Genomic DNA, 11,732 nt, shown 5'->3' with positions numbered 1-11,732 from the left:
GAGAGAGAGAGAGGTCAACATCTCGCATAAATGTGTGTTTATGAGAGAAAGAGAGAGAGAGAGAGAGAGAGAGAGAGAGAGAGAGAGAGAGAGAGAGAGAGAGAGAGAGAGAGAGAGAGGGGTCAACATCTCACATAAATGTGTGTTTATGAGAGAGAGAGAGAGAGGTCAACATCTCGCATAAATGTGTGTTTATGAGAGAGAGAGAGAGAGAGAGAGAGAGAGAGAGAGAGAGAGAGAGAGCATAAATGTGTGTTTATTTTTGAGATGGGCTTCATTAATCTGGAGAACAATCTGGCTTTGAGAAAACTGTAGCTTCCACAAAAAAAAATCCATCTAGAAATGTAGGGTGTATACTCACATATGACCACAAATGTCGTACATAAACATTCATGCACCGTGCAACAACATTATTACTGTACCGCAAGTGCAACAATTACATTTTGTTTGAACAGAGAGTTTACTAAACGAAACACAGGTAGAAAAAAAAGGCCATTTACTGTAAGTCAGCGAGCTCTGAAAAATACACAAGTCAGGCAGAGCTTGAGCACAACAACAGTGCACATGTTCACAATTAAAATGAGGGATTTCCATCCAAACATGAACTTCTGGAGTTCCGCCGTGTTTCGCTCCAAGTGTATTTATTTCAACTCCAAGTCGTTACGCAACTTTAGCAGCTTAGGAGCAATCAAACGCAATTACTCCTACACAAAGAAATAACCCTAGTGTTCTCCCAGCAAAAATAAAACTGATATTTAGTTTCAGTGTCCCAGACAACAAAATGCTTTAACAGAAATAAATGAGGGTTTATGTATTTTGCATCGTTCGGCCAAACACACACACACACACACACACACACCGACTGAGACTTCAGCTTTAGCACATGACAACAATTAATGAACACTTCAACATGGGCCACATCTGGGTTTTACCTTCAAAACAAGTAAAAGTGATTGGAGTGTGGAGGAAAAGAGTGTGGACAGAAAAAGTAAGTGTGTGTGTGTGTGTGTACCTACTTAACTATATTTTGGGGACAAATTTGTACCCAGAAGTGACCAAAACCTGACAAAATCTCCAAAAACCTCCCTGTGGGGACGTCCTCATCTGTAAATCTGGTATGAAAATAAACTATTTAAAGGTTTTTGTTAAATTTTTTTATGTAAAAATGCAGAAAGTTTTGTGTGATGGTTAGTGTAAGGGAAGAGAATATACAGTTTGTACAGAATATGCGTCTATGCAATGTCCCCATTTGGACAGTGTGTGTCTGTGTGTGTTTCAGAATTTAACACCACCAGATAAACTCTACATTTACATTTCTATTCTGAAGAGATCCACTTTTAAACCAACATGCACATGCATGTTTTTCTAGCCGTATGATATGATGAAACCCTTATTTTTAGGTTCATGAGTTTATAAGAAACTGTCCTGAGACATGGGGGGGGGTTGAGGCCTGATGGTTAAAGATCAAAACCTGGTTTCACTCCCAGACTGAAATACTCCCAGTTTTAACTGAAAGGCTGACATATCTTAACATGTGATCAATCTAGTCCTGTTAATAAGTGTATATCATCTTGGATAATTAGCAGAGTTCATTAGAGAAGCGTTGTCATGTCGAGTTAGTGCGCTAGCATCAGAGCGTATGGTTAAACGCCTCTAGAAAAGCCGAGTAAAACAGCGAATGAACAGCATGAGTCTTCAGTGAACAGAGTCACAGACCCGTGAGACTCAGATTTAACTTGGACTAATCCATCCGACGCAGACTTGAGCAGTCCAGTAATTAACAATCTGCTGTGCTAAACTTTCATCGTTAGATCATTAACACGTACACAACCCAAAGCTTCGGCTGATTTAAGGCTGAGAGTCAAATATTTACAAAGCCCAGCTTGAGGACGAGCCGTGTTTCCACTGGAGACGAGACATTTCACGTCCGCTTTCAGCGTCGCAGGGGTAAGATGTGAAACAGCCAGACCGAGATCAAGAAACATAAGAACACGTAAAGAACTGGTGGCTCTGGAGGTCTCGAGCTGGCCTGGATGTTTACAAGAAACCTTAATGGTGAAGATCCACAAGAGCTTCGATCTCAGAGCAATCACCCATAATGCATCAGCTTCTCAAACACACTCTCTCGCTGAGCGGTGGGTCAGGACATATGGAAACAACTTCTGTCGTTGGTGTGCAGATACACACCCGAGTACAAATGAAAGTATGTGTGTGTGTGTGCAATAGCGTGAACTTGAATTTCACAGTTGTGGAGGTGAGAAGACGTTTATACGTGTGTGTACACCGATATATTCACGGAAACATATGCGCAGACACGCGCGACGAAAACAGTCAAAGCACAGCACATCACTGCAATGATGAATACATCAAGTGGAGGAGGAAAACATTAGCATGATAACACTGGAGTGTGTGTGTAGGTGTGTATGTAACTTTTACACAGTTAGTCAGGGTCAGGTTGTGTTTCCGCTCTTTCTCTCTCGCTGCCAGAAGACGGTCGCCCGCGGATTTGTGGAAAGTTTTGACAAGATTTTCGTGAAGATTCTGGACAAAGTCCATTTTTTCATCAAACGTTGTTTTCGGTTTCTGAGTTGTGTGTGTGTACGTCACCAAATCTCACTTTATATGACCTTGATCACTGTCTTGTTGGCTAAAACAGCACCGTTTCGAAACATATCAGCAACTCCGAGCAACTGTTAGCTCGGCTTAACTGTGTTTTGCACAGCGGGGTTAGTAGCCAAGTGTACAACGATAATGAAATGAAAACGGGGAGCCACACAACTTTTCAGGTCTGAATATTTATTTATTTATATATTTATTTTGCCACATTTAACTTGATTGGGCTTTCACAAACAATGTTGGAATTTAAATGTAAATGATTATTTTGTCACATTTGTTTACTATGCATTGAACACTTCTTTATTTATTACTTACCCTTTAAAATGTGATTTTGAACTTGTTTTTTTTTATTATTACTGTTATTATTAATAATAATAATAATTTTGAATGCAGCTGCCACACACAAATATAATTCAATAGCAATTACTATATTTGATGATTTTATTTATTTATTTATTGCAAAACTGTGCAGCCCTTTCATATCTCTATCCATGATATTGATCCATAATAGAAGGATGATTGGATGAGGGATGGATGTATGGATATCTATCTATACAGATGTACAAACAATATCAAACTATAAAATAGCACTGAGTTATGTCTGTTACACACAAGTGTTCAACTAACCCCTCTGTCTGTTACAGTTAACCCCGCATATGGGGTAAGTTGTCACATTTGCACTTCTGTCACTTTCAGTGGAACCGTACGAAAATAGTAGGTCCTAGAAAAAAAAAACTTTAAGTGTTCATTTGTAGCAGAGATGTGTATGTTGCTTGTGTAAAAAAATAAAAATAATAATAATCTAACTTAATTATTTGTTTAATAATTGAGCCAAAACCAAACTGTGTTAGGTTGTGCCCCGCTCTCCCCTACACATCTTAGGGTACATTTACATGACAATGATGTACACAAAATGGAAACGTTTCTTCTTTGTATAGATGACGATGTTGTCTTCCCCATTCCCATGGATCCGCGGAAACTACTAAACGCGCTGTATTATACATGCCAGGCCAGTAGGTGGAGATGTCACTATGCACATACGCATTCTTGTACAGAGCACTCGCGCCAGACACACATGCCTATAGACTGAACACGTAATACGCATGTGCATGTCATCACCGTTTTCACAGAGTCGCGTTTTTGTAGTTTATACGGAGACGATAACTTTATAGTTTTCAAAAACTTGCACTTTGAAACCCATTTCTAAAAGTTTGTGTTTTCAGGCCCCCGAAACGCCATTGTCGTGTACATGAACGGACGAATACAAAGTTTTCCGTTTTTATTTTAAAACAATGTTGTGTAAAACAGCCCCTTAGTCCAGATGTTCAAAAATACATTTCAATGCATTTTTTTTTTTTAACACATACTATGAATTAATTCATAAATATTCGTACGTTTTTAGGGAGTCACACCACACCTGAACTAACTTTGCGTTCAAATTCTACAGTATGATATTTTATATTCATGTATGTGGGTGATATCAGTGGGTGATATCATTTCCTATTTTGAATTAAAAAACTGTAATTTCAAGAGATGAAATTGGTTCAAGACATCAATTTTAACGTCTCAGTTAAAATCTATTTGAATTCAGCAATTAAATAAATAAATAAACAGCCTGTCATAGAAAAGTCATAGATTGATTCAAGTCTGATTCAAAACTTGAGAAGAAATACGTTTGAATGAGAAGTGATGTTTTTTTCTTTTCTTTTTTTTCAATTAATTCAAGAAATTTGGGGTCATGCCACTGATCCCACAACATGAAACATTTCAAGAAACTGTCTGTGACCAGGATTAATCCACATGAAAAAAGAAATAAAACCCCAAAAAGAAAGGATCCACACACTTGAAAGCGGCAGAATGTCCATGCAAGGTCATTTTTTTTTTTTTTTTTTGCTTATGCAGAACATGGTTTTAATTGGCTTTAGTGCTGAACACAGTCATGTTCTTGCAGTAAATGAGGCTATTCCTACAGATTTTTTGACACAAGTGCTGACCTCCTGTTTCCTGGCATTACTCTTGGCTCTTCTAAACGGCGTAAAGGACACCTATAGAAATAGCCACTGTGACACAGTGAAAAGGTGAAAGTCTTTAACATGGAAGATAAAAACGCATAGACCGCAATTCTGCTGTGGTCGACTAATTGGCCTACCGTTTTATTAAGATTATATCCCCCGTCCACCCACTCTCGCTCATGATTTCACGGTGAATCATAAAAAATCTGCTTAAAAACGGACCTCTTAATTGCAGGACAAGGAAAATAGCTAAGGCGTACTTGGATTATTATGCATTAAGCTCTGAGAAGAGGACAGGAAACCAGCAGGCTTGTACAGTAGAGGAGTACAGAATCTCAAACAGCTAATTTCTAATGATTTGTGAAGGCACAATGATGTACCTGCCAGTAAGCTTCTGGGACTGATGTACTAAAAAAACTCTGCTGGATGTTCTTCAGAGAGCTTTGTCCTGGTGGGAGGGTGTTAGCGACTGACGAATCCTGCTGACATCTCCTCGGCACCTTGTCTAGATCCATTAACCAGAACGTGGATGAGAGTCGGCATGATGTGAAGAGTTGGGTGGGTTAAAAGTAAGAAAAACTGTTGTCATCTTAGGCCATGTCCACACTAATACGTTCATTTGAAAACGCATCTTTTTCTCTTCGGTTTGGCCTTCCGTCCACTGAGACGGCGTTTTTATTAATGAAAACGAAGCTTTTTGAAAATAAATTTGAAACCGCCATTTCCGCGTTGTAGCGTGGATTGTAAAAACTGAGGTATTTAGTCATGTGACGCATACTGAACCCATAGATACTCATGTTTATACCGGTGTTGTGCCTGTTATGTGCTAATTCACTTTCACACAGTTGCTAAAATATGTTACTTTGCACAGTCTTCATATCACAGACCTGCAAAGATGACAGAAAACTCACTCGTATTTGCTGTCCTGCGGTAAAACATGTTGTGTTTTAGACCACACATATAATGGTGAGTGAGAGCGACCAGGACGATCAGTGAATGCTGAGATATTTCACTAAATAAAATGATCCTGCCAGAAGAATTGCGCAATAACTATTTATTTTTTCCGTAAGTATCATCTCAGTGAGCTTTCGTAAGGTTTTACGCACGCACTGTAAGGTGAATTTGGTGTTTTCAGACGTTTCAGTGTGGATGAGAAACTTCTGTAAAACGCTAGTGCGGACGGAGAGCGTTTTTAAACGAAAACGCCGTTTTCAAATGTATCCGGATTAATGTAGACGTAGCCTTAGTTTGGATGTGGCCCCAATAGTGCAAAAAGATTGTTACCCATTGAAAAACAACCTCAAGAAACTTCTTGTTTTATGCATTTTTAGCATGATCCATTTATTACGATATTCATCCGACAATTAATTTCATAATGCAAAGCTACACAGGACGCAGTTTGGCTCGAACTGGATGACTGAAGCAAAAACAAAAGACTGTTGCTTTACCCAAAAGATCTTTCCTTCCCAAACACATCATGCTTTTGTTTAATCGGTGAAGATTTCCAAACCTCTGCATCATGCTTGCATCCCGAGGACATCTGATTCAGGCCATTTGGGGATAAACATCAAGGCAATCATGTGCAGTCTTTCCCAAACTGTTGGGTCTCATGAAGGAGCTGTTTGTGTTTGTAACTGCCTCTTCTGTTTAATCTGCGCGATATTCTCCTTGCAGGGCGCTGATGGCATGGTGGCGGACTGCTGTTGTTTTCTGTCACGCTGCGATCAGACGATCCCTTGCAGGGTCTCTCTTGCTATAACAAATAGTCCCCCCCATTGCCTGTTTGCTGGGCCCAGAATCAAGCCATTGTGGGAATCCAGTGATTGGCGTAGACAGCAGCGTTGGCCACCCAAATCGGGGGCTCGAACAAATAAACTTGAATGAAACGGTTCCTTGATGCTGCGTCCAGAATGAAAGAGGGCAGTCGGGTTTCAGGATGGTTGGTGGAGGGAAGCGGAGTTTGGACAATCACTTATCAGAAAAGTTCCTACTTGTATTTCTTGTAGTGTGGGAAAACTCAAGTAAGGAATAATTGATGATGGGCTGTTGAATTATTGGAAAATGAATGAAGTGGTAATGGCGGCCATGACGCGAAGGGAAGACAGAGAGCAAGAGAAAGAGAGCAGGCTTTTCGTTAATAATAAAACATAAATTTGTGGCACAAACTGAAATAGTTTTCAAATCCTATTGTTTGTTATATTTATTTGCTTGGTCAATATCTTTGTGGGTTTTGGTTCTTTTGCTGTTTGAAACAACGTAAATAATTTTGCGATGTGATATGGAACTATAATGCGGTCAAAACATGCCTGGAACTACTTTATCTGTGTATTAACATCAAATAATACATGCAAACGGTTGTCAACCAATCAGAATAAAGCATTTAAGGGTAGAAACCTTAAAATTAAGCAACTTTAAGTTAATGTAGATGAAGAAAGTGTCATTTCTGGCGAAGCTGGCTGAACATGCTGGTCTTGTTGGTTGAGCTAGTCCTGGTGGCAACAAATCAGACCGCCACCATCCAGTACATGACATTTGCAGGTCACCAGGATGGTTTTTAAAATGGTTGAGGTGTTCATAAGGTCCAAAATGTGACTTCAACCCAAATTTAAGCACAAAATGAAAGGTCATGCCATAAGACTTCAATTTTTCCAGGTATTCAAGCAGCTTCAAGGTTTCAGTCTCATTGATTTAGCTCATAGTGAGCAAAAGCTTTTGAGAAGAGTCGGTGCACTGGGTTTATTTCAAGAGCATCTAAAGAAGGCGATTTGAAAGCTGGGCTTCACCGAAACAGACCTGCGGGAACAAGAAGGTTTCAGTTTCCTCCAGTCATCGAAAAAAAGCATAATGCAACTTTGTGTAATCCGGTAATCCAAAAACATTTTTAAATGAAAGAAATAGGCCAACATGTGGTATTAATCACAACCTCCCATGTATTTAGGAACAAAGTCATCAACAATCACATTTTCCCAGAAGCAGGGGATCGAGTGAAAGCCAAGTGTTTGTCATGAATGTCCATCCACAGTGACTTGCTGTGGTCGGGGAAATCCAGCAGGTCATCATTGCGATCTGAGGGTCTTTGATGCCATGTGTTTTTCAGAATACATCCTCCAAAAATACAGTGACCATTTAACATTATATTGCATCACATGTGTTGGCAACATTAAACCAGTCACATTTGATTTGAGTGTGGTTACATGAGAATGGGCTTATACTGTAAACACAGGAAATAGTGAAAGAAAGAGCCTCCGCCATTAAAACAACAAAGCAATGCATCTACTCCCAGCCAAAATATATATATTTAATGGTGGTTTGCTGGTATAGTTGGTCAGAGAGCTGGTATCCCAGCCTGACAACATGATAAGTGCCCAAAACAACTTTAAAACCAGCTAAACAGATCAACCCAACCACGGCTGTAGGTTCGAAACCCACAGTGTGCTCCATTAATTACCTTTACTGTGACAACTCAGAAACTTAACATCTTAGCCAAATAGTTGTCTTTCTTAAAGACATTAGCTTTCTAATATTAGCTTGCATGTAGCTCAATCATTAAAGCACGGCTAGCATTGCTAAGGTCATGAGTTCGAATCCAAGGGAAAGCAACTAATAAAATGTCTATCTTTTATGCAATGCATGTCACTTATGCAAATGCATACATGTAAATGAAAATCAAATGGTTCGAGTACACATTAACAACAGACTATTAATGGATATAATTTAGCATAATCATTTACATGTAATCATTTGGCAGACGCTTTTATCCAAAGCGACTTACATTGCGTTTCAAGGTACACTTTTTACATTCTTATCAGTTCTCGCTTTCCCTGGGAATCGAAACCATGACCTTGACGATGCAAGCGCCAACGCTCTACTGTTTGAGCTACAGGAAAGCATAATCATTAGTTATTTAAGATATTCATTTGTTAAACAATTGAACAACATTATTATGGTGATTCTTGTTTAAACTAGAAGTAATAAAAACTGAAGAAAACCAGACTAAGCAGCTTCCTCAGTCTTAATGAGAGATCATTTGTCTTTCATAAGTTTTGACAGTTCAGGGGCAATCACACAAACTTTCTCTGAGAAAGACCTAAACACAGATTTATTTTATAACTGAAATCCAGATGGGAAGTTTAACAAAAGTCATTCGCGGTCTTTGTTTGGTGGAATTGAAGTACAACATTAGCTCAAGAAGTTTGACAAATCACCCACTAGAGAACACACTATCCTATTTACACAAATTTGAAGTTAAAACTTGCAGGTTTTAACAAAGCAAAAGCAAAAATCTTCTAATAACCACGGCTGTATTTCTCAACAGCATCATACGCCTAAGTGCATCGTGGATCAACTTAACTCACGATGCTTTTTCAGACACACAGCTGAGATCAGTTTAAAGTCAGATATCACAAATTCATGACATGAAAAGTTTTCCCTTACAGAAATTGACAAAAGAAATCCTTCTGAGCTCTACCAGAGGTGGAGAGCCTTTAAAAGCAGTCAAAAGCTTCAAAAATAGCGCTCTTGGTTCTTGGGCTTCATAGAGACAGGAACTAAACAGAGCGTTACTGACAGACTGGGAAGAGACGAGCTGCAACAGTGGAGAATATGAGGAAAATAATGTGCTTTTTGAACATGAAAACCTATTCTAGTAAAGCCCAAACCTTTGTAAAAGGGCAAAATATTTCCTCTTTAATAGTATCATCATCTGAAAAATCCTTACTGCTGGAATCCATTAATTGAGAGTATTTTGTAGTGTGATGTTATTGTTTTATAACTAATTGCAGTGAATTAATGTGTTAAATGACAGGCCTAATATGTACACATGCATTGTTTTTGTGTGTGTGTGTGTGTAACACTCTAGAGGTCAGGTCCCTGACAGTAACATCACAGGGGAAGGTCACAGGGAGAAACAACAATAAGAGCGGGTCTCTCTCTTCTCGTTTTGCGAGTGTTTCAAGCTCTCAGTGGTCACTGCAAGTCTGTTATCTCTCATCAACCCTCCACCTGTTAGCATAACAGCTCTCATTATCCTGGAGTCTTCATCAGCAGATTAATACAGCGGGTGCGCTAATCTGACAGGCGGAGACAAACCACTTAAGAGAAGCCGAGGGAGTCAGAGGAGGCGCTGCTGGTGTGATGCAATTCCCAGCATATCTCTGTCATTCTAGTTCTGCTCCTGTGCCATTCACAAGAGAGTAAGAGATACAGAGAAAAATATACCTTGAGGAAAAGAAGGTCACAGCTCGGGATTCACGGAGAGATGTGATGAAAGAGTGAAATGTTAAAAGCTCAACTTTTCCTCTCTCGTATCTCTCTATCTATATATAGATTATATTTCTATCCTTCCTAAAAGCTGATTTGGGCAACAAACCAAGTCGGTCAAAATAGACAAACAAGAAACTAACGCTTTTATTCAACAAGAATGACAGATACAAAATATTTCTATTGCAAATAAATGCGGTATTCATCAAAGGATCCTGAAAATATGCATTACAATTTTCACAAAAATATGAAGCAGCAAAAATTGTTTTCAACATTGATAATAATCAGAAATGTTTCTTGAGCAGCAAATCATCATATTGGAATTATTTCTAAAGCATCATGTGACACTGAAGAGTAGATTTTTTTTATTTAAATAAATGCAGCCTCAATGAACAGAAGAGACTTCTTTCAAAAACAAGTTCAATTTTTATTGTTATTTCTTTCTTTTTTTTATTGTAATGTTTCGATAACTGATACATTATGTTAAATCAATGCGAGTAAATCAGATTAATCTGAATTTAATATATTGAATTGCACAATTTACTATCATAAGCTTAGTTAGTAAGAGTTGATGGTTTTACAAAATTAATTGAGCAAACACAATTAAAAATGTTTGAAAGAAAATGCCTGATATTTACTTTAAATATGCTGCTGCAATTGTTACACTGCTTATTGCAAAGATTCAGTAAAAGACTAAATAATGAACAAAATACATACAGGGTATATATTCTAAAAAAATCACAAGTTTGAAATATTCATGGCCGGCAAATGTTGTTAATTCTCCAGCCATCAACAGGTGAAGTACATTTCCATGATCCCCGTGGAGTGAAACGATTATCCTCCGAAACAGCACGTCCAGAAGAGACTGACGGGTCCGCAATTTGCGACACAGTGAGATTTTCTGCTTCTGACTGGACTTTTCAATTTAGACAAAGTTGTGCTCGCAGCGAACAAGACTGCTTTAATTCACTCCACATCAAATAAATTCTTGATTACTGCCAAGATCTTGCATATTTTCTGTACTTTTATTAAAATAACCACTCTTTTAAACAACGTATCCCACAAAGTCCTGGCCAAGACACAACAGGAGAAAAGAGAAATGGAGAAAGAAGAAAAAACACATCTGATTCAGCCCGGGATGTGTATCTGCCACCTGCTGCATTATGCCTTGACAAGTAGCCCGTGTAGTAGAGACTCGCGAGAGGTGGATTCACACTGCCAGTTAGATTGATGTAAGGCTCAGTGTATACGCTACATCTTCACACAGTTTCACAGCCAGCAGCTCATCCCACTGACAGCCCCGCCAATCGATCTGACTGACAGCCACTGTGGCCAATCAATGTGATGGAACTGTCAGATTAAGCCCCGCCCATCACTATGACTGACAGCTACTGCGGCCAATCAATGTGATGGAACTGTCAGATTAAGCCCCGCCCATCACTGTGACTGACAGCCACTGCGGCCAATCAATGTGATGGAACTGTCAGATTAAGCCCCGCCCATCACCCTGACTCATAATATTTAGTGTTATGTCTCTTTTATCTCTTTATATGAGAACTGATATTACACAAAGATAAAATATTACAAGCTTACAGTAAGCTTCAGGATTCATTAATTTGCAACCTAATGTTTTGGTGGTGGACAAAACATCAGAGGAAGCACATGAAAAAAAAAACAGGAGTTTAACTTTGAAGTAGTTAAGTTTAATCGCTAATGCAGCTGCAAAGACAAGCAACATTAGCTTTCCTGTTAATTAGTTTTATGTTTAAGGAATAAAAGAAGTCTAAAGATAATTAGCGCTCTGATATACGAGTTTCCAAAGCATTTTCCCCCATGTCTGCGTCT

At 38.8% G+C, this 11,732-nt stretch overlaps 1 protein-coding gene across 1 annotated transcript in view; it reads right to left on the bottom strand.

The window, feature by feature from the left end:
* Positions 1 to 11,732, bottom strand: part of pard3aa (par-3 family cell polarity regulator alpha, a) — a 444,866-nt gene that overhangs the window by 156,261 nt on the left and 276,873 nt on the right. The gene's annotated exons all lie outside the window — the stretch shown is intronic.

This window comes from Rutilus rutilus, assembly GCF_951802725.1.
Source record: "Rutilus rutilus genome assembly, chromosome: 24".
NCBI classification, from domain to species: domain Eukaryota; kingdom Metazoa; phylum Chordata; class Actinopteri; order Cypriniformes; family Leuciscidae; genus Rutilus; species Rutilus rutilus.
The sequence above is the reverse complement of the archived record's forward strand: the minus strand, read 5'-3'. Positions and strand labels throughout refer to the sequence as shown.